The following is a 20535-nucleotide window of genomic DNA, read 5'->3' as shown; positions in this document are numbered from 1 at the left end:
TCTAAGAGTTTGAAGCTTAGCATGGTTACCTGATCATCTCCTTTGTAGCTTAGAATGATTTAACCCATATTTCTTTGGCTGATTTGAACTACATGACCTTGAAAAATTTTGATTGTGACAAACTTCCCAATAAGATAGTAACAACTTTGGCATTGATTTCATATTGCTTTCTACCTGTCGTATTTTTAGGAGTTGCTGATGGATATGTATATCCTCCTTCCATGATTCCCAAAACATCTGTTCAAAGAAATTGTAGATATGTTGTGGTTCTTATCTTCCAGTAGAAAAAATTTCTCTCATCAAAGATTGGGGGTCCGATGGATCCCGCTCTTTCATGATTACTCATCCTGATGGATCTTCCTTCAAGCAATCAAGCTTCTTCTAAAGGACTTGCTCTGATTCCAATTGTTGGGAATAATAGTGAGCGGGAGGGGGGGGCTGGCGGTGAATCAGTATTGGCAAATCAATAATATTTTCATTTCCATTATCAAATTCATATACGCTACTTCAGTTAAGGATACCCGCGTGTATACGCAACTATCTTTAATGCAACTAGCATATATACAGTAAACTTATGATTTAGTTAGTTGATCTTAAATGAGTGCATCAGAACATTATTAACCATATGAAAAACAAATGGGTGTAGAAAAATAAAACAAATCATCACACATAAGAAGCACACATGAACACCCTGATATAAGTTGGAAACCCAATGTGGGTGAAAACCACCTACTGCAATTCGTCTCTATCTTCCTTTAATAAGAAACTTCTTTTTACAATATTTCTGTACCGGTGCAGTCTTATACCAGTATGCAGGCTTCTACCTAGAGAAGGCTACAACCTTCTCTTGTTCTCCAGCTTCTCCTTGAAGGGAGCTACAACCCCCTTAGCTCTTGTACTAGCTGATGTACTAGTACGTAGGTTCTGACCTACAGAAGGCTACAACCTTCTCTTTTCTTCCATGGACCACGTTTCATAAATTTTTAGTCTGGATCCATAAATACAAAAAAATCACCATTGCAATACAATCATTAACTCTGAATCACCCAACAATTGAATTAGTGAAACCCTATAATCAAAATAAAGTCACCAGAACACAGATCAGAGCCTAGAGCTATGCAACAACCACTAGAACCAACAACAACCTCAAACATCAAATCTCATATACACTACTTGACTTTGCAAACTAGCGTGTATACGCCCTTTCACTAGAGACAGCCCGTGTACAGATCATATAATGATAATGCATTTTAGTCTTCATTATCTTGGTCCATCAACCTTTATCAACTGCATAGGTGCCTCCTAGGTTTAAATCAAGCGAAGCATCACAAACCCATAACCAACATACTAGATCTCACACTTCATCAAATAATCATCACTTACACACTTTCTTTTCTCTTGACCTAATGATCTTCTCCTTATATAGGTTTAGGCGTCTCTCAATACCATGGTCCAAAACCACGTAGAATCTATACCTTGGATCCAATACCTAGGGTCAACACTTCAAACCAAATACCATGGACCAATAACAAAATACCATGGACCAATACCAAAATACCATGGACCAAAACCTAGATCCCCAACATGTACGCGCCATTCCTTCTGTAAATGTGCGTGTGTACGTATACGCGACTTGATATATGGTGCACCCGCGTGTATACACTTCTTTGTCATAGTACACCTGCATATAGCTCTCTAATCATTAATTCTTTGCTATTTACTAGCTGTACTATGATCTATCATCTGAGTGAGTTGCCATCAAGGACAACACTTGTATCATATCTGTATCATAATGCCAACAATCTCCCCCTTTGGACTTGATGGCAACCACCACAGCAAGTCACTCTCCCCCTTTGACATCAAGGGCAAAGGGAAAACCAACATTTTCTCTCCCTTGGTATACCTTCTGTTGTCTGTACTCCCCCTGAGTACCTACTGAAATCTCTGATTGAGCTCCCCCTTTGTACATGACAAGATGTACCAATCCATCCATGCTCCCCCTAAGCACATGCAAGGTCTGCAAAAGCATAACATGACTCTATACATACATTGCCAATGACCTTCCTAAAGACTCATACATACATCAATCTCCCAACCAAGTGGGGATAAACCATTTTTGACTCATCCACCCAACCAAGTGCGGATATACCAAAAGTTTATACATGACTCAAAAATAAGAAGCATTACATCATCCATCCCATGCATAGTGGGGTTACAAATCAAAGACCAGCAATCTAATCAATATCATGATAGTAATCAGAAACTATCATACACCAGATATCATCTGCACGATAAGAATCAACATCTAGCCCTGTAACCTGCATTACCATTATTTTGACCAACCAACAAGATGTATCATTTATCCACATAAGCATCATCACAAAATACTTCTAACCATAATGCCAACAATGCATTATTTGAAGTATATTCTCCCCCTGAACCTGTGCCATGCCATCATAAACTAGTGACTGAACCATATCAGACTTTTGTACTACTTCCTTTCCTCAGAACATCATATATGCGACTGTGCAGCGTCTAACTCGCTGTTATAGACATTTTTGGGCACTACAACCCCAAGCATGAAATGTCCATAAACCAAGGGCTCCTATGTTCCTAAAAGTGTTATTCTAACCCCTAAAGGAACAAGGTCAACTGATTACAGCTTCTCCCAGAAGTTCTCCATGAAAAAATGCTCACAACTGGTCAAAACAGGATCATTTTAGCTAATCCATAGGCAAAGTGCGTTACATCTCACCTAAACACATTGTGTGGGTGCATTGCATTTCAAAAATCCCTTCTATGGGGTGCGATGGGCGAGAAGTGACAAATGGCAGTGTCATTCCGTGAGGTGGAGAGGCATGGAAACTTCCAGAAACTTCTCCTGAGACACTTGCCTCTTTGAATTCAACCAAGGATGAGTAAGAGATCATCAATATCCAAGTGGAAGCAAGAACTATCAGAGGAAGACTCTAATCAAATCACAAGCTGACTCATCTCCCTTACAGATATCTATATATGGATCCTTCATCCGAGAGATCTAGAGGCTAGAATTTTGCATATTGTAAGGAATTGTTGTTGGTTTCTTGAGACAACATCAGATTGTTGGGTGATATAAGCTTTGTATGAGGTGAAGAGGGGCTTCTTTGCTGAGAGGATGATGCTGGGTCAGAACAACTGGTTGTAACTCCCCTGGCTCTTTCTTGTTTATCAATAAAAGCTATTCAAGTTTTCCTCCATACTCTTGTGTCATTTATGTTTGCTACATTTGTATGGTCAATTTACATCTGATCCTAGATTGTTTATGATTATAGATCCATGTTCTTGTATAGTGCCATGCTACTGTGATCTTACAGGTACTCTGTGAAGCTCGGCGTGCAAGGGAACAAGTAGCGAAAGACTATCAAGAGAGAGATGAATCAAACCAGGAGATTAGTGCAAGACAGAGGTTGGTCTTCTTTGTTCTTCTCTCATCTATACTTCATAAAGGAAAAACGAAAGTAGCTTTACTTTGTTTGTTCCTAAGGTAGCTATCACACCTTAGTGGGATAAGCAGTTCTGTGTAGACACTTTTCCCTGTAACAAAATGGCGACTCCATTGGGGACAAATTAGTTTGTTTGTTTATCTTCCTTGTTGTCTATTTTATAAACTTACAGACGGAGCCTGAAGTCGAGCCAGGTAGCTTTCGAACTGCATTTTCTATGCAAATACAAAGTAGCTAAATGTCGCTTCTGTCAATCTCCAAGATTTGTTTATAAATTAAACAATTGATTTACAAACTCTCTGATTGCCCCTTGTGGTAGCTCTTAGATCCTCCTTAGATCTACCCTTGATTGTTGCATTACTGATTACCATTTGCTTGGCCAAAACCCATGAACTGAACTTCAAACTGTGACTCGGAACCCAAGCAAAGTCTCGTCTCTGGCCCAACGCAGGTACTGTTCTGTGAATCTGAAATTCAGCGCACTTCCCGAGTGTAGTAGGTGCGCTGCATTTCAAATTCCCTGTGTTACAAGTGCGCTGATCAGACTAGGCATTGTTCAGTTTTGGTTTCTATGATTCATTTTTTCCAGTTCTATTCATGAATTTCACTGCCTGTGATCAATATATCTCTATTTGAAATCCCTTTTCCTTGCTGTTATTCTGCCTCCTTTGTACAAAAGAACTGTAAATGTTTTTGTGTATTTCTTGAGTCATTTTCAGTTCTCCTTTGCAAAAAGTAACGTAATCGTACTGTCGTCCTTTGATTTGAAAGTGTCGCAAGTGTCATTTTCAGTCATAGGAAAGAGTTTGGTTGCTGTATATAGTCGATTATCCTGTTACTATCGTATTTGGTCTGAATTTGTAATTTTTCTAGTGTCGAAAGCAAGTATTCATTTCCAAATCGTAAAGTGTTGTGATTGTCTCCATTTTTTATTTCGAAAAGAAACTTGTTGGTAATTGTCACTTGAAAGGTAATTCAGATTTGTGCATTAGCTTTCTTTTTACCATTCACATACTAAGAAAGCCGAAAACAAATACATGCATGTGCATTTGCATTTAGACTGTTTGATTGGTTTGATTTAGGACAATGCATTTAGAGTGTGCTCTTTGCTCTTTGTGAAAGGATATTGTCTCTCTTTCCTTAGTAGCTAGGATTTTCATTGCACAAAGAAGATAAAAGACTGTTTATCATCTTAGATTGCATTTTAGGAATTATACATCTACATCTTGCGGTGAACCTAAAAGGCAAATTTCATAAACAAGATCAACTATAAAATAAATTCAATGAATCTAACAACGCTTTGGAACCTAACGCACAACATTTAGAAGTCTAGGCTAGAGACGTATTTCGGCGTCGTAAAGCCTGGTAACTATTTTTCTCACTGATGGTTGGGTGATTCCTCCACTTTGAGACGATAAGTGCCAGTACGGACTTGTGCTCCCATGTACTGTCGAGTATATTTTGGGAGACCACAATAGGCTTAATCCTTTATCCATAGGAAGCCGTGTCTGTTGCCCTATCGATCGCAATGCACTGAACACAGCATTCGGGAAGATTGACTGCCATACCGTAAAAAGTATTCTGTAGTTTTTCGATTGGTTTGGTAATCCCTCTACCTAGATTTCCAGAGCAGTCCCTTTTGTTCTTTTTCAGACTCCTTAACAGAAAAGGTCCATCTGAGCACTTGTCACTTCAGGCTCATTAAAAATCGAAAGCGACTAGAGTCATCTTTTGTTTTTACTTGAATCTTAAAAATTGAAAAAACAAGTTGTGTCAAAGCGTCTAAAATTTATTTTAAACGGAATAATTATCACCTTTCCCTTGTTGGTCTTCGAAGTTAGTCTCCCTTCATCGCAAGTTCTTGTAGAATTGCTAGGAAATATTTTGGATAGACTAGATATGTCTGAACAACAGTCGACATCTAGGACTGTGTCATCTGATATAGCAGCAGCAGAACCTCCTGCTGCTACTCCAACAATGTTCGCCGATATACCATCTGTCCCGGAAAGTTATCAACAACAAGCCGGAATCCAATCAGGGACTGTTTCGATGACATGGTCTGTTCCTATTTCTTCATCCGGATTATCATCTGGTATTTCTTATGTTGAAACTTAGAAAATTGATCCAATGTGTCTTCAAAGGCCAATCTACCCTTTATGTACTGGATTGCCACCATATGGAGGACATTATGCCTTTCCATTGTTCCCCCCCGGAGAACAACTATATGGGAGTTTACAACAAAGTTCAAGTCAAACTGGAATTACATCCAGCGGTTGGGTACCAATACTGCCTCAGCAACCAAGGGTTGTATATTCAATGCAACCAGTCCACCCTGTGTCGAATATTCCCACTATACCTGCTATGGTGACTACGTCACAAGTACAAGCGCTACCTATTGTACGTCAACCCCAAGTTTCTCAGGTTGCAATACAACAGCCTCTTGTCTCGACGACTCAATCACAACCTCAGGTTAGTGCCTCCTTATCTGGAGCGACTCAGGCTCAAACAAGTATTATTACTACTCATCCTGGTCAATCATCCAGTATTGGACAACAACAAATGGTCCAACAACCAGGGCTGGTTCAATCTCAACAACTGCAATTCCAGCAATCATATTAAGGACCTGAGCAACAAGTCTTTGTAAGTAATGGGCAACTGCATTTCCAAAGCGGTTATCAACAACCATACTATAATGGTTATTCCCATCAACCTGATCAAAGTTACCAGCATCAAATACATTATGCTGGTATACAAAGACCCACTGCTCAGGTGATTCCATCTTATCCTGGGTATGCTTCACCTAACCTAAATCAACAATTGCCCTTTGTAGCAACTCTAGAATTACCAGATCTAAACCGACTGATGAATGATCCAATTTTTTATGCCCCTTGGTGGCTAGCGATTCCGCATAAACTTTTATTTGATATTCCTAAATTTAATGGAAATCCGAGTGAAGACCCGTCGAATCATGTGATGACCTTTCATCTGTGGTGTTCATCAAACACCCTAAATGATGATTCAATTAGGCTTCACCTTTTTCAAAGGACGTTAACTGGTCCGGCAGCAAAATGGTATATCGAATTGCCCAGAGCTTCGTTTGACAACTTTAGTACCCTAGCCACAACCTTTTAAACCCATTTTCAGTTACCGATAAGGTATGAAACGGGAACATAAATTCTTACCAATTTCAAGCAAACAACGACCACTCACATATCTAATCATATTCATGAGTGGCGATGTCGTCGTAGAATGGTAAAAACATATGTTCCTGATCAGCTGCTAGCTAAATGGTTTATTAACTCATTATTACCTTCTATCACGGAAGATGTGGCAAAGGGAGGAGTCGTCACTGAAGAGCAAGTTATTGGTTGTGCACAATATCTAGACTTGATCTATACTCAGTCTGGCATGCTCTATGATAAAATACCTGATGCTCCTAGACCGGAATTTTCCATTCCTCCCCCTCATAAATCAAACAATGACTCTCACGCTGGCGATGGTGTGATTGGTGCAACAGACACGAAATTGAAAAAGGTTATATCTAAGAAATTTCGTAAGATTTCTGATCAAAATGCAAATGAAGAACTTCTTGCCTCGGAAGTAAATGTCGTGTCGACCAACAAGGTCAAACAACTAAAGCAACCAGGGGGCAAGAAGAAAAAGAAAGGGAGAAAAAATAAGCAGGATGAGTCATCTCCTGAAAAACCTTCTGCAAACCCTTATGGGCAAAGGAAACCCCCTGCAGGGTGCCATATATGCGATGAGGATCATCGGACGAGAGATTGTCCACATAAAGCTGAAGTCAAGAAACACTTTAAGAGTTCAAAAACCTCAGCAGCATTGACTGATCTGTTTCCAAACCCGGGAACCAAACTGGTTGCTAATCAAAATGCTTCCCATTCCCAAGTGCTTATGTTGTCTATCGCAAAGCAACAAAATGATGCTTTGACAAGGAGAAAATATTACAGGAATCCATGCTGTCGAATAACAAGGCTAATGAACAACCTAGTAGTTCAACAATAACTTTGGCCGAAGTTATGCCACCCATCATTCCTGAACCAATGGTAAAGTTTTCAAAGGGAGTAGTACACAATTCGACATTTAATCCTCGTGCAAAAGTAGCACAAAATTATAATATAGTAAAGGACCTGGCCCAATCACCGTCCGCTATGTCGACACTTGAGGTACCGCAAAATTGCCTCTCCCAAAAGCAGGATCTATTATCAGTAATAGGTGGGATTGACCCAACGGATTCCAATCTTGTATCCTTGAATCACAAAGGATATGACCCTCGGTTACCAGCTCAACTAGCTTTCCTTATTCAAGTGAAAGCCCTCAAAAAAACTGTTCATCGAACAATTATTGACGAGGGGGCATCTACATGTATTATGTTGATGAATTGCTGGAAAAATTTAGGCTCACCACCCTTGTCACGATCATCAACAATGTTAAATGCATTTGATGGATGATCATACGCTCCATACGGGATTTTAAGTAACTTGAAAGTTGAACTAGGGGGCAAAATAGTAGAAATTGATGTTGAATTAATCGACGGAAACCTCGATTACAACATCCTACTTGGAAGGCCTTGGATATATGCCGTGGCCGCAGTTGTGTCGACCTGCTTCAGGAAGATTGAATTTCCCTTTCAAGGAAGAATTACAATCGTCGACCAACAAACATTTCTCCCCAACAGTTCACAAGTTACGGGAAGCATTCCAATGATCCATGGAAGCAATCATTCTCTTCAAAACATTTGAGTAGGCCTCCTAAAAGACCCTGCCTTAATGGGTACTTTTGCCCTACCACCTCTGAGTAATTTGGCGGAAGTGGCCACAGTGGAAACCTGCAATATGAAATCTTCTATATCTATTGGATTCGGAAGATTCCTAAACATTTTGTCGGCATGGATCATTGCCATTTTAGAAATATTGTAGCAATCAATTTTCTTGGCTTGGGGGGCAAACCCAAATCAACGCTCATTGATTGTTTGGATAGATAGGTCTAAGGAATATGGTACCTCTTCAGATCCTTGGTTGCATGTACATTCTACAGACAAAGGAATCATTCAGTCAATGATGTCAGGAGAGGCACCATGGGAAGATTACCACCATAGTTCCCATCTCCCGAATCACAACGAATATTATTCCAATGACCTTAATCATCCTTCAGTTTTTTATTTTCTATCAAATACTATAAATACAGTGGATTCTGAGGACGGTTCTTATCTCATGTCGACCTCGTTAAAAAATGAAACAAGGAGTCCTGAGGATAGTTCTTTTCCAGTGTCAACCTCATTAAAAAAATGAAACAACTCCCTTTCCAAATCGAGTCTTTGACTACGATCTCGTAAAATCCAAGTCGAATATTTCAAAGATCTCGAAGCTAAACCTTCATTCCAACCACCGTGTTGAATGCAATGAAGCTTGGGGGGCATGCACCTCAATTTGCGTTATTATACTGGGGGCATGCAAACTTATCACGAGCAGTGTTACTGCAGGGTTCAAGCTCTTTAAAAAATAAACCCGCCACGAGCAGTGTTACTACAGGGTTCAAGCTCATCAAAAAATAAACCCGCATCGAGCAGTTTTAGCGCATAGTTCAAGCTCGTTAAAAAATAAACATAAGCCATGAGCAAGTGTTTCCCCCCGCATTTAAGCTCATTAAAAAATCAACTATTTCCCGGTAAATAACCATCGTGAATGTAGTACTTCAACCTTTAAAAGTCTTGGTCATGTTCTCATCATCACCTCCACTCTGTATTGGTCGATCATTCACCTCCATTTGATTGTTTACCCCTTTTGAGGAACAGCTGCGAAGAGTGATCTCACTAGCCATCCTTGTAACACTGCCTTGACTGGAACATTCCAAACCTTACCTGGAATCAGTTGCTACCCAATTTTATCACTCGTTCCTCAAAAGACGAGTCTCCTTTAAGCTCTTTTCAACTGACTCATAAAATAGGAAAAGATTGTCGAGCCATTGGCCTCTCCAGCTCGTTAAAGGGACCAGAAGTGCTATCCCTCCTCTAAATTTTAGTCCTTTTGGACCTGAGGATTATTACACGAAAAGATCGAGTGCTTGTTTTGTTCGGCTCATTAAAAGTATCGAAAATCCATCCCTTCTGTATTGTTTTATACTTTTTCGGACTTAAGGGATTAGATGACGAAAAAGGAATTTTGGAGTTTCCTTTACGTTCCTTTTCAGACTCTCTAAAATTGGAAAGGACCGAGTTATCTTTGTCGTTAAACTCGTTAAAACTTAATAGCGACAAACTTGTCCATAGCAGACAAGAACGAGTTTCACTATCGCTAGGCTCGTTAAAACATAGCGATGGGTTTGCTCGAAGGGAAAATTATAGAACAAGCATATGTTATCCTCCTCAAGCTTGACAAAAATAAAGAGGTACTGGTCAGCAATGACTGGGGAAAATTGGGAAGAAAACTTGAAGAAACTTTGTTGGTAGCAAGTCGCTCTTGAACATGACACTTTTCCACCACATCCAAGTCGGGTTGGTTTATTTCATTCACTGATCACATTGCTATGGTCCCATCATGTCAGTGTCGCCGATATGTTCAAGAGAAGTCATTCAGAGAATTCACCTGTGTCTCACCCGCTACAATACATTCATGCTCCATTCTTTCATGACCGCCACCCTGAACCATATGTCATCATATCGTTTTCACCTCCATTAAAATCATTTGCTCCATTCCGTGTCATTGATGTGGGATTCATTAAGGCCCTCCTGTGATGGATCACTTCTTGTCAACATCAGCTCATTATCTAAGAAGTCGATCTAGGAACACCCCGTTTAGTACTTTGAAGCTTGCATGCCTCAATGGCAAGTTTCTCACTTCCAGCGACAAGTTTACATCAATGGCCTTTGACCGAAAGATTTTTCGTGGTGTTCGATGCCAAGTCCTTTATTCACACCACGTGAATTGTACTGCAGTACCTTGAGGGTCATTATCATTATCGGTGATTCCTCTCGCGTCTGTTAACAATGATCCGGATTTAAACAGGAACACAACAAATTACAGAGATAACCATATACACAAAGATGCAGTAGAAATAATACTTCATTTCATTAATGGAAAATACTGAAATATGCTTACAACCAGAAAAGGAAATAAACTAGCTAGGGCGATGGTAGCTTATCTCTGAGAAGAGATGTGATGGCTACATGCCTCTGAACTGTGTTACAATGAGGCTCGAAGGCCTATTTATTGTTGAGAAACAATGGAAAAAACCCTTAACATTCCAAAACCTAACCCTAGGAGATGAAACGCCAAACTGTGGACCCCGTTTGGGGTAAATTGGTACATCAACTTCCTGGGGTCGTAACTTTGGCATATGATCTCCGTTTGACGCGTACAATAGCTCATTAGAAAGATCTATCCGAGCACTATCATTGTTGGAACGAGCAACATCGGTCCATCCCATGGACCCATGTTGCCCTCAGATTCCCTAAAAAACATCGTTTAGGGCCTCAAAACAGCTCCGGAAGTTCAGGACCCGAAAAACTGCTAAAAATAGTAAGTTGTGCTACAATTAAGGAAACTGAAAATGCTGAGAAAGACAATGGTGGGGGTCTAGGTGGACTTGGCAGGTGGCCACCAATATCCACCTGGATCATTCCTCCCCCCTTAGGAAGCAATGGTCCCCATTGCGTTGAGCTCCTCCATGAGATGAGGAAACTTCTGTTGAACTTGTTCCCTGGTGAGCCACTTGCCTTGCTGAAGGAGTTGGCCTGCTTTGACAACTCGATACAGTTGGATATTCTGTTGGCGAGTGTTCTTGATCTGTGTGTCCATGATTCGATCAGTTGCAGCTTGTTCCATGCAATCTGGATTTAATTCTTTGGGTTTGAGCTGTTCTGCAATGTCGGATGTGTCTAGCAATGGTGGAAAGTATGGCCGAAGGCGGTCCACATTGAACACTGGGTGCAGGCCAAGGAATGGGGGAATGTTGAGCTCAAATGCATTGTCTCCCATAGCCTTAGTAATGGTGTAAGGACCATATCGGAGTGGTCTCAATTTCCGATAGGCTCCAGTAAGGCGTTCCTTTTGCAAATGCAACCAGACTTTGTCGCCCACCTGAAACTTGTGTGGCACCCGATGTTGATCATGTCGCTGCTTGTACTTGGCATTTGATTTCTCGAGAATGTCATGGACCTGCTGGCGAATATGTTGGATGCGCTCAATGAAGCTGGTGGCCTTATCTGTTTCAGACTGGACATGAGCTGAATTCATGTGAGTAGCTGCAAGTGGCATGGCCACATCAATGGGGCATAGTGGCTGGAATCCAAAACCCACCTGAAAAGGGCTATGGCCAGTGGAGCTGTGAAGAGCTCGGTTGTAGCTGTGCTGAACATAGGGGAGGCTCTCGTCCCATGTGCGTGGATGCTTTGAGTTATACATGCACAGAATGTGCACAATCATCCTATTGACAACCTCTGTCTGGCCATCAGTTTGAGGATGGAAGGCTGTGGACTTCGTGAGTTTGGTGTCCAGCATTGACCAGAGGCTGGACCAAAATGTGCTGAGAAATCGACTGTCCCGATCTGAGATGATAGACTGTGGGATCCCAAAGTGCACCCACACTCGTTCAAAGAAGAGTTTAGCAGTGGCTTCTGCTGTGATATTCTTCTTGCAGGCCACCATAATGGCCATCTTCGAGAACCTGTCGACGACCACAAAAACACAGTCATTTCCATGCTTAGTGGAAGGAAGGCCTGACATGTAATCCATGGAGATGGATTCCCAAGGTCGACTAGGGGTAGGCAACAGGGTATAGAGGCCTTGCTTCTTAATGGTCGGTTTGGCAATGGCACAGGCAGTACATGATCGGATGTACTTCCCAACATCCTGTCGAAGATTCGGCCAATAGAAATAATTTTGCAGTACTGCCACTGTTTTCTCGACCCCGAAATGCCCAGCAGCCCGACTGTAGTGTGCTTCCCAAATCATCTTGGCACGCTCGCTTGAAGGAACACAAAGGTGACCGAGGTGGCATAATAGGGCATCCTGGAGGTGAAAATCTACAACATGCCGACCCTCCAAGAGTGTCTGGTATGTGTGGCCGAATTCTGGGTCGCTTTTGTAGAGAAGTGGCCAATCAAAAGTCTCGTGCCCACAAGAGTTGAGCATGGTGGTCAGCGCCATGATCGGTGGTCGACTGAGGCAATCTGCAACATTATTGGTGCTGCCCTTTTTATACTTGATATTCAAGTGAAACTATTGCAGGTATGTAGACCACTTCTGATGGCGACCATTCTGCAATTTCCCTTGGGTCTGTATGAACTGCAGGGGTCGGTGGTCTGTGTGGATGACCATTTCCTTCCCCAAAATGTAATGCTTCCATTTTCGGCAGGCCTGTACAATGGAATACATCTCTTTATCATAAGTGGGGTACTTCCGGACTGTGTCTGAAAGCGTTTCACTGTGATATGCCACTGGATGTCCATGTTGAGTAAGGACTGCCCCAATAGCATAGTCAGAGGCATCTGTCTTGACCTCAAATGGTTGTTGTAAATCTGGTAACGCGAGCACTGGTGCCATGCAGAGGCGATCCTTCAACTCCCTAAATGCCTTCTGTTGAGATTCAGACCAAAAGAATTTTGCTTTCGCCCCTCCCTTGGTGACTTGACTCAAGGGCCAAGAAATATGAGAAAACCCCAGCACAAACCTGCGGTAGAAGTTGGCAAGACCTAGAAAGCTGCGAAGCTCTGTTAGAGTGGTTGGAGAGGGCCAATCCCGAATGACTTGGATCTTGGCTGGATCGACATGCACCCGCTATTCATCAATGATGTATCCCAGATACTGAACCTCGGTCATGCCAAAAGTGCATTTCTCCAAATTGGCACATAGCTTGTGTTGCCACAGTGTTTGGAGAACCTGTCGGATGTGCTGGAGGTGCTCTTCCCAACTCTGGCTGAAGATCAGAATGTCATCCAAGTATACTACTACAAAGGAGTTGGTGAATGGCCGCAAGATGTCATCCATTAGCCTCATAAAGGTTGCAGGAGCATTCGTCAATCCGAAAGACATGACCAACCATTCGAAGAGGCCCTCCTTGGATTTGAAGGCAGTATTCCACACATCTGAGGGTTCGATTGGTACCTGGTGATATCCTGACTTCAGATCGATCTTGCTGAAATATTTCGCCCCCTTTAGTTGGTCTACGAGGTCATCAATCCGTGGGATCGGGTACCTATTACGGACAGTGATCTTGTTGAGCGCCCGATAGTCAATACAGAGTCTCCACGTCCCATCCTTCTTCTGTACCAACACGATCGGGCTCCCACAGGGCGATAAACTCGGACGGATGTGACCTTTCTGCAGGAGCTCCTGAATCTGCCTCTTGATTTCATTGTTCTCCAGAACGGAGCGCCGATAAATTGGTCCATTGGGTAGCGGCGCACCTGGGGTCAGATCGATGGAGTGCTTGACTTGACAGTGCAGAGGAACCCCTGCCGGGGAGGTGAAGATGTCTTCGTACTCCTCAACAATCATGTCCATCTATAGCTGTCGTGCAGAGGGACCCCATTTGGAGGCCGCGGCCACTGTCTTCTTCTTCCCTTGAGGGCGTATCATCAGGAAAACAAATTTCCTGGTTTTGGAAATGATCTTACTGCATTGTTTTGCAGTAATCAAAGAGATGGCGGCAGGTGGTGCTACCTCTGGTATCCTGAACAACTTATTTCCCAATGTAATAATAACAGCACGGGGCCTTGATTCATACACAACATGTCGCTTCCACAAGTATGGTTGTCCTAGTAATACATCACAAACTTCAAGGGGAGCAATGTCACACAATACCTCATCCGTGAAGGGCTTGATGTTGTATGGAAGGCGACACTGCTGGCTCACGTGAAGATCTCACCCTTGGTGAAGCCACCCAATGGTGTATGGTTGTGGATGTGTTGTGGTCGGTAAGCCTAACCGCTTCACGACCTCTGCAGAAATGAGGTTCTTTTGACTCCCGCTATCAACAATGAACTGTATCGGGGAGCCCTTTACCCACATCTGGGAGTGGAAGAGACGCTCCTCCTCCTCTGGATCTTCGGGTTCATTTTTCTGGATCTTTGCGGTAGCAACAGTGGCGCTGGGATCCGCATCAATGATCTGCTTCCCTTTTTCATACCCCTTATCGGGTTCTGACTTAGAGTCGGAACATGCATCTGATTCTGAAACCTTTAGCTCAGCTACCAGTGACTGCTTGGCCCGACACTCACTTGTGTTGTGAGTGGAGCTCTTATGGAACTCACACCATTTTCCAGTGTCCTTTCTCGGCTTCACGACGTTGTTCTTTGCTTGCAGCTTTGGCTAGTTGTCTTGGGCTGTCCCGCCTTGACTCTGTCCTTTGTTCTATGGTTTAGGGGTACCTTTCCCCTGCTTTGGATTCGCAGATCCAAAGTCTCGTTTCTTTTGTTTAAACTTCTACTCGACCTTGACGGAATATAGGTATGTTGCGTCGAGCGAGGGGATGTTTAGGAATTGTATTTCTTCATGGATGTACTTGTGTAGGCAGCCACGATATTTGAGTATCAAATGTTGCTCCGAGTCCTTGATACCCAACTTTGTTCGAAGGGTATGGAAAAGATTGGTGAACTCCCGCACGTCTTGGTCCCTTCCCTGCCCCAGCGTGGTCCACTTTATGTATTCATCCTCATAGCTTCCGACAGGGTAGTACTGCTCCTTGATGGCATCCCGGAATGAATCCCAAGTGGGTGCGGCTGAAAATAGTGAGCCAGTACTTTCATCCTTCTGCTCGCAGTAGGTTTCCCACCAGTCCTTGACGTGGGGGGCTGCTTTGAGAAGAGCAAAAACAATCTTTTCCCGACTCGAAAATTCATGAACAGAAAAATAACCCTCTAGCAGATTTAACCATTTATCTACAGCATCGGCGTCTTTCTGACCCTCGAATATGGGGATTTCAAAATTAACTTGTACCTTAAAGGGTGTGGCATTTCCAGAGGAGCTGCTGGAAGCCGATGCGCCGCTTCTGGGTAGCCGCTGAAGGATCTGGGCAAAGCTGTCCATCATCGCGTTCCGTTGTCGCTCGAGCACTTCTTCGAGCAAGATCTTGATGGGATCTCCTTCCCCCTTGTCTTTCTTCTCGTCCGCCATGGGAGGCCGTCGAGATTTGCGAGGCTGGTCTTGCAAAGGTTCAACCAGTTCAAGCCCTAACTCCTTATATCCCGACCTTGTTGGGGACATGCAAAGAAAAACAGAGAAAAAGCAGACCGCTCTGATACCACTGATCCGGATTTAAACAAGAACGCAACAAATTACAGAGATAACCATATACACAAAGATGCAGCGGAAATAATACTTCATTTCATTAATGGAAATTATTGAAATATGCTTACAACCAGAAAAGGAAATAAACCAGCTAGGGCGATGGTAGCTTATCTCTGAGAAGAGATGTGATGGCTACATGCCTCTGAACTGTGTTACAATGAGGCTCGAAGGTCTATTTATTGTTGAGAAACAATGGAAAAAACCCTTAACATTCCAAAACCTAACCCTAGGAGATGAAACGCCAAACTGTGGGCCCCGTTTGGGGTAAATTGGTACATCAACTTCCCGGGGTCGTAACTTTGGCATATGATCTCCGTTTGACGCGTACAATAGCTCATTAGAAAGATCTACCCGAGCACTATCATTATTGGAACGAGCAACATTGGTCCATTGCATGGACCCTTGTTGCCCCTGGATTCCCCAAAAAACATCGTTTAGGGCCTCAAAACGGCTCCGGAAGTTCAGGACCCGAAAAACTGCTAAAAATAGTAAGTTGTGCTACAATTAAGGAAACTGAAAATGCTGAGAAAGACAATGGTGGGGGTCCAGGTGGACTTGGCAGGTGGCCACCAATATCCACCTGGATCAAACAACTTACATCATTAGCTGGTAATCAGGCGATGTCTTTCCATGTTCGACTCCAGAACATCTCTCACATGGATAGACTTGTACTTCGAGTGAAGATGGGATGAGATTGAAGACCCCGGATCTAGTTTCATCCATCCGGGTTACGATATATATCCAGGGAAATAAGGACATCAAATGTACACAGATAATCATCCAATCAAAGGGATGATGGTTCTACCAGAATCATCAGTCTACACTCAGACGATTGTCTATCCTATGTACATGGAAATGAATTTATAAAGTTGAGCATGGGAATTCCCGCCTCAGCTAGATCATGAAAATATTATGAAGATAATGTATTGTATTGTATCTTATTACAGGTCTCCTCCCAGCTTGAAAGAACTTCGGATCCTCATAATAAAGCATTTCACCCGACATCAAAAGATTAACGACCTCATGCTTTAGGGGGCAACTGTTATCGACATTTTTTGGCACTACAACCCTAAGCATGAAATGTCCATAAACCAAGGGCTCCTAAGTCCCTAAAAGTGTTGTTCTAATCCCTAAAGGAACAAGGTCAACCGATTACAGCTTCTCCCAAAAGTTCTCCATGAAAAACGGCTCAGAACTGGTCAAAACAGGATCATTTCACCTGCTCCATAGGCAAAGTGTGTTGCATCTCACCTAAACACATTGTGTGGGTGCATTGCATTTCAAAAATCCCTTCGATGGGGTGCAATGGGTGAGAAGTGACAAATGGCAGTGTCATTCCGCGAGGTGGAGAGGCATGGAAACTTACAGAAACTTCTCCTGAGACACTTGCCTCTCTGAATTCGACCAAGGATGAGTAAGATATCATCAATCTCCAAGTGGAAGCAAGAACTATCAGAGGGAAGACACTAATCAAATCACAAGCTGACTCATCTCCCTTACAGATATCTATATATGGATCCCTCATCCCAGACATCCAGAGGCTGGAATTTTGCATATTGTAAGGAATGGTTGTTGGTTTCTTGAGACAACATCAGATTGTTGGGTGATCTAAGCTTTGTATGAGGTGAAGAGGGGCTTCTTTGCTGAGAGGATGATGTTGGGTTAGAACAACTAGTTGTAACTCCCTTGGCTTTTTCTTGTTTATCAATAAAATCTATTTAAGTTTTCCACCATACTCTTGTGTCATTTATGTTTGCTGCATTTGTATGGCTAATTTACATCTGATCCTAGATTTTTTATGATTATAGATCCATGTTCTTGTATAGTGCCATGCTACTGTGATCTTACAGGCACTCTGTTAAGTTGGGCGTGTAAGGGAACAAGTAGCGAAAGACTATCAAGAGAGAGAGGAATCGAACCAGGAGATTAGTGCAAGATAGAGGTTGGTCTTCTTTGTTCTTCTCTCATCTATAATTCATAAAGGAAAAACGAAAGTAGCTTTACTTTGTTTGTTTCTAAGGTAGCTATCACACCTTAGTGGGATAAGCAGTTTTGTGTAGACACTTTTCCCTGTAGCACTCGCGTATACAGGTGACTTGTCTTCATGAAACTTGCGTATGAGATTTAGAATATTGAGGTTCCTCACCTTCAGCTCCCTCTAAGTCTGTCATGTCTGTATACTCTGCTCTACCACATATTTCTTACTGTACTTCCTTTTTCTTCCATATCTTCGACTGTGATGATGTTTTCTCCTTTTGGTATGGTGCCCAAAGTCTTCTCCTGCATTCCTTTGCTATATGTCCAAGCTTGTTACATGCATAACATCTTACATGTTTCATATTCCTCCTATGGCAGTCAATGGCTTTGTGACCAAACATATTGCAAGCAAAACAATATCCCTTAAAGTACCTGGAACACAATGATCTTTCTGTGTGATGGTCTTGAACCATTCTACTTCTGCATCTGGCTACAACATGTCCAATATTATGACATACATAACATTCAACATTATTCATAGTAGGAAATAATTTTCTATCACTTCCATAGTTAGGAGCAAGAGATTTTTTTTGAGGAATTTATTTCCTTGGTTGTTGATGGGGTTGTCCTCTCATCTCCTTGTTGAGCATTTTAGATTTCTCATTAGAATTCCTACCTCACCTTGTGAGGTAGATTACCTTCAACAGAATCATGAAAACCAAGACCAGTTTTGATAGCAGGAGACCTATGAGTATTAAGAATATCATCAAAAATCTTAGTGTTGTCTTGAAATCATAATAGTTTACCCTTTTCTTCTAATTTAGCTTTCAAGATATTTACCTAAGCCTTATGTTGTTCTTCCTTTTCCAAACATTGCTTCCTTATGATTTCTTCAGCTTTTCTTCCTTCTTCCACTTGTTGCCTTAATTCGAGCACTTCATGTTCTTGTTCTTCAAGAGCTTCTTTATTCTACTTCTTTGATTCTTTAAGATCTTCTTTTAGAGAGAGTATTTTAGATTCAAGTCTTTGAATTGTTATGCTCTGATCTTTTACTACATCCTGCAGCTACTCCCTTACTCTAGTTCCTGTCTCCAACTGTTCTTTTAACCTGATAACTTCTTTTGTTTCTATGTCCTTTTTTTCATATGCCATGAGAAGTCTAATGTCTCCATCACTATTGGATGAGTCATTACCTTTATCATGAGTATAATAACTTCTACTACCTTCTTCAGACATCTTTCCTTTGTTATGAAGGCATCTAGTAGCATAGTGACCAACTCTTCCACAAGAAAGGCATTTGGAAGGTAGCTTACGTTTGAACCTTCCAGATCCCCATTCAAGATTCTTGACAAAATTTACCTCATATTCTTCTTCAGAAATGTATCCTGATTCATTGAGTTTTTCTTTTCCATTTGCTGATACTTTAAATGTGGCTTCTCTCATATCTGATGGTCCTTCTTTTCTCATCTCAAAAGCAATTAAGATTCCGTGAAGCTGTGTCATAGTGATTTTCTGTAGATCCTGATTTTCTTCTATGGCAGACACTTTGGATTCAAATTTAGTAGACAAGGATCTCAAAACTTTCTCAACTAAGACAACTTCCTTAATTTCTTCACCAAGATTCCTCATACTACAATTGAAAATCTCATCTATACATAGGAAGTAATTAGCTATGCTTTCATTACTATGCATCTTAAGAGTTTCATACCATATTATGAGAGTTTGAAGCTTAGCACGTTTTACCTGATCATCTCCTTCATAGCTTAGAATGATTTTATCCCATATTTCTTTGGCAGATTTGAAATGCATGACCTTGAAAAATTCTAATTGTGACAAACTTCCCAATAAGATAGTAACAGCTTTGGCATTGAGTTCATATTGCTTTCTACCTGCCGTATCTACAGGAGTTGCTGATGGATATGTATATCCTCCTTCCATGATTCCCCAAACATCTGTTCCAAGCGATTGTAGATATGTTGTGGTTCTTATCTTCCAGTAGACAAAGTTTCTCCCATTGAAGATTGGTGGTCTGATGGATCCCTCTCTTTCATGATTACTCATCCTGATGGATCTTCCTTCAAGCGATCAATCTTCTTCTAAAGGACCTGCTCTGATTCGAATTGTTGGAAATAATACTGAGGGTAGGGGGGGGGGGGGGGAATCAATATTAGCAAATCAATAATCTTTTCATTTCCATTATTAGATTCATATACGCTACTTCAGTTAAGGATACCTGCGTGTATACACAACTGTCTTTAATGCAACTAGAGTATATCTAGTAAACTTATGATTCAGTTAGTTGATCTTCAATGAGTGCATCAGAACATTATTAGCCATATGAAGAGCAAATAGGTGCAGTAAAATAGAACAGGTCATCGCACATAAGAAGCACACATGAACACCATGATATAAGGTGGAAACCCAATGTGGGTGAAAACCACCTGCTGCAATTCATCTCTATCTTCCTTTAATAAGAAGCTTCTTTTTACAATATTTTTGTATTGGTGTAGTCTTATACTAGTATGCAGGGTTCTACCTGCAGAAGGCTACAACCTTCTCTTTTCTTCTAGGGATCACGTTTCATAAATTTTTAGACTAGATCCATAAATACAAAACAATCACCACTGTAATACAATTGTTAACTTTGAATCACCCAACAACTGAATCACTGAAACCCTCTAATCAAAATACAATCACCAGAACATAGAGTAGAGCCCAGAACTCTACAACAACCACTAGAACCAACAACAACCTCAAAGATCAAATCGCAT

The sequence above is a fragment of the Pinus tabuliformis genome, chromosome 3_2, assembly GCF_031772625.1.
Source record: "Pinus tabuliformis cultivar Carrire ecotype Pingquan chromosome 3_2, CPIR1, whole genome shotgun sequence".
Classification (NCBI taxonomy): Eukaryota; Viridiplantae; Streptophyta; class Pinopsida; order Pinales; family Pinaceae; genus Pinus; species Pinus tabuliformis.
This window is presented reverse-complemented; position numbering follows the sequence as displayed.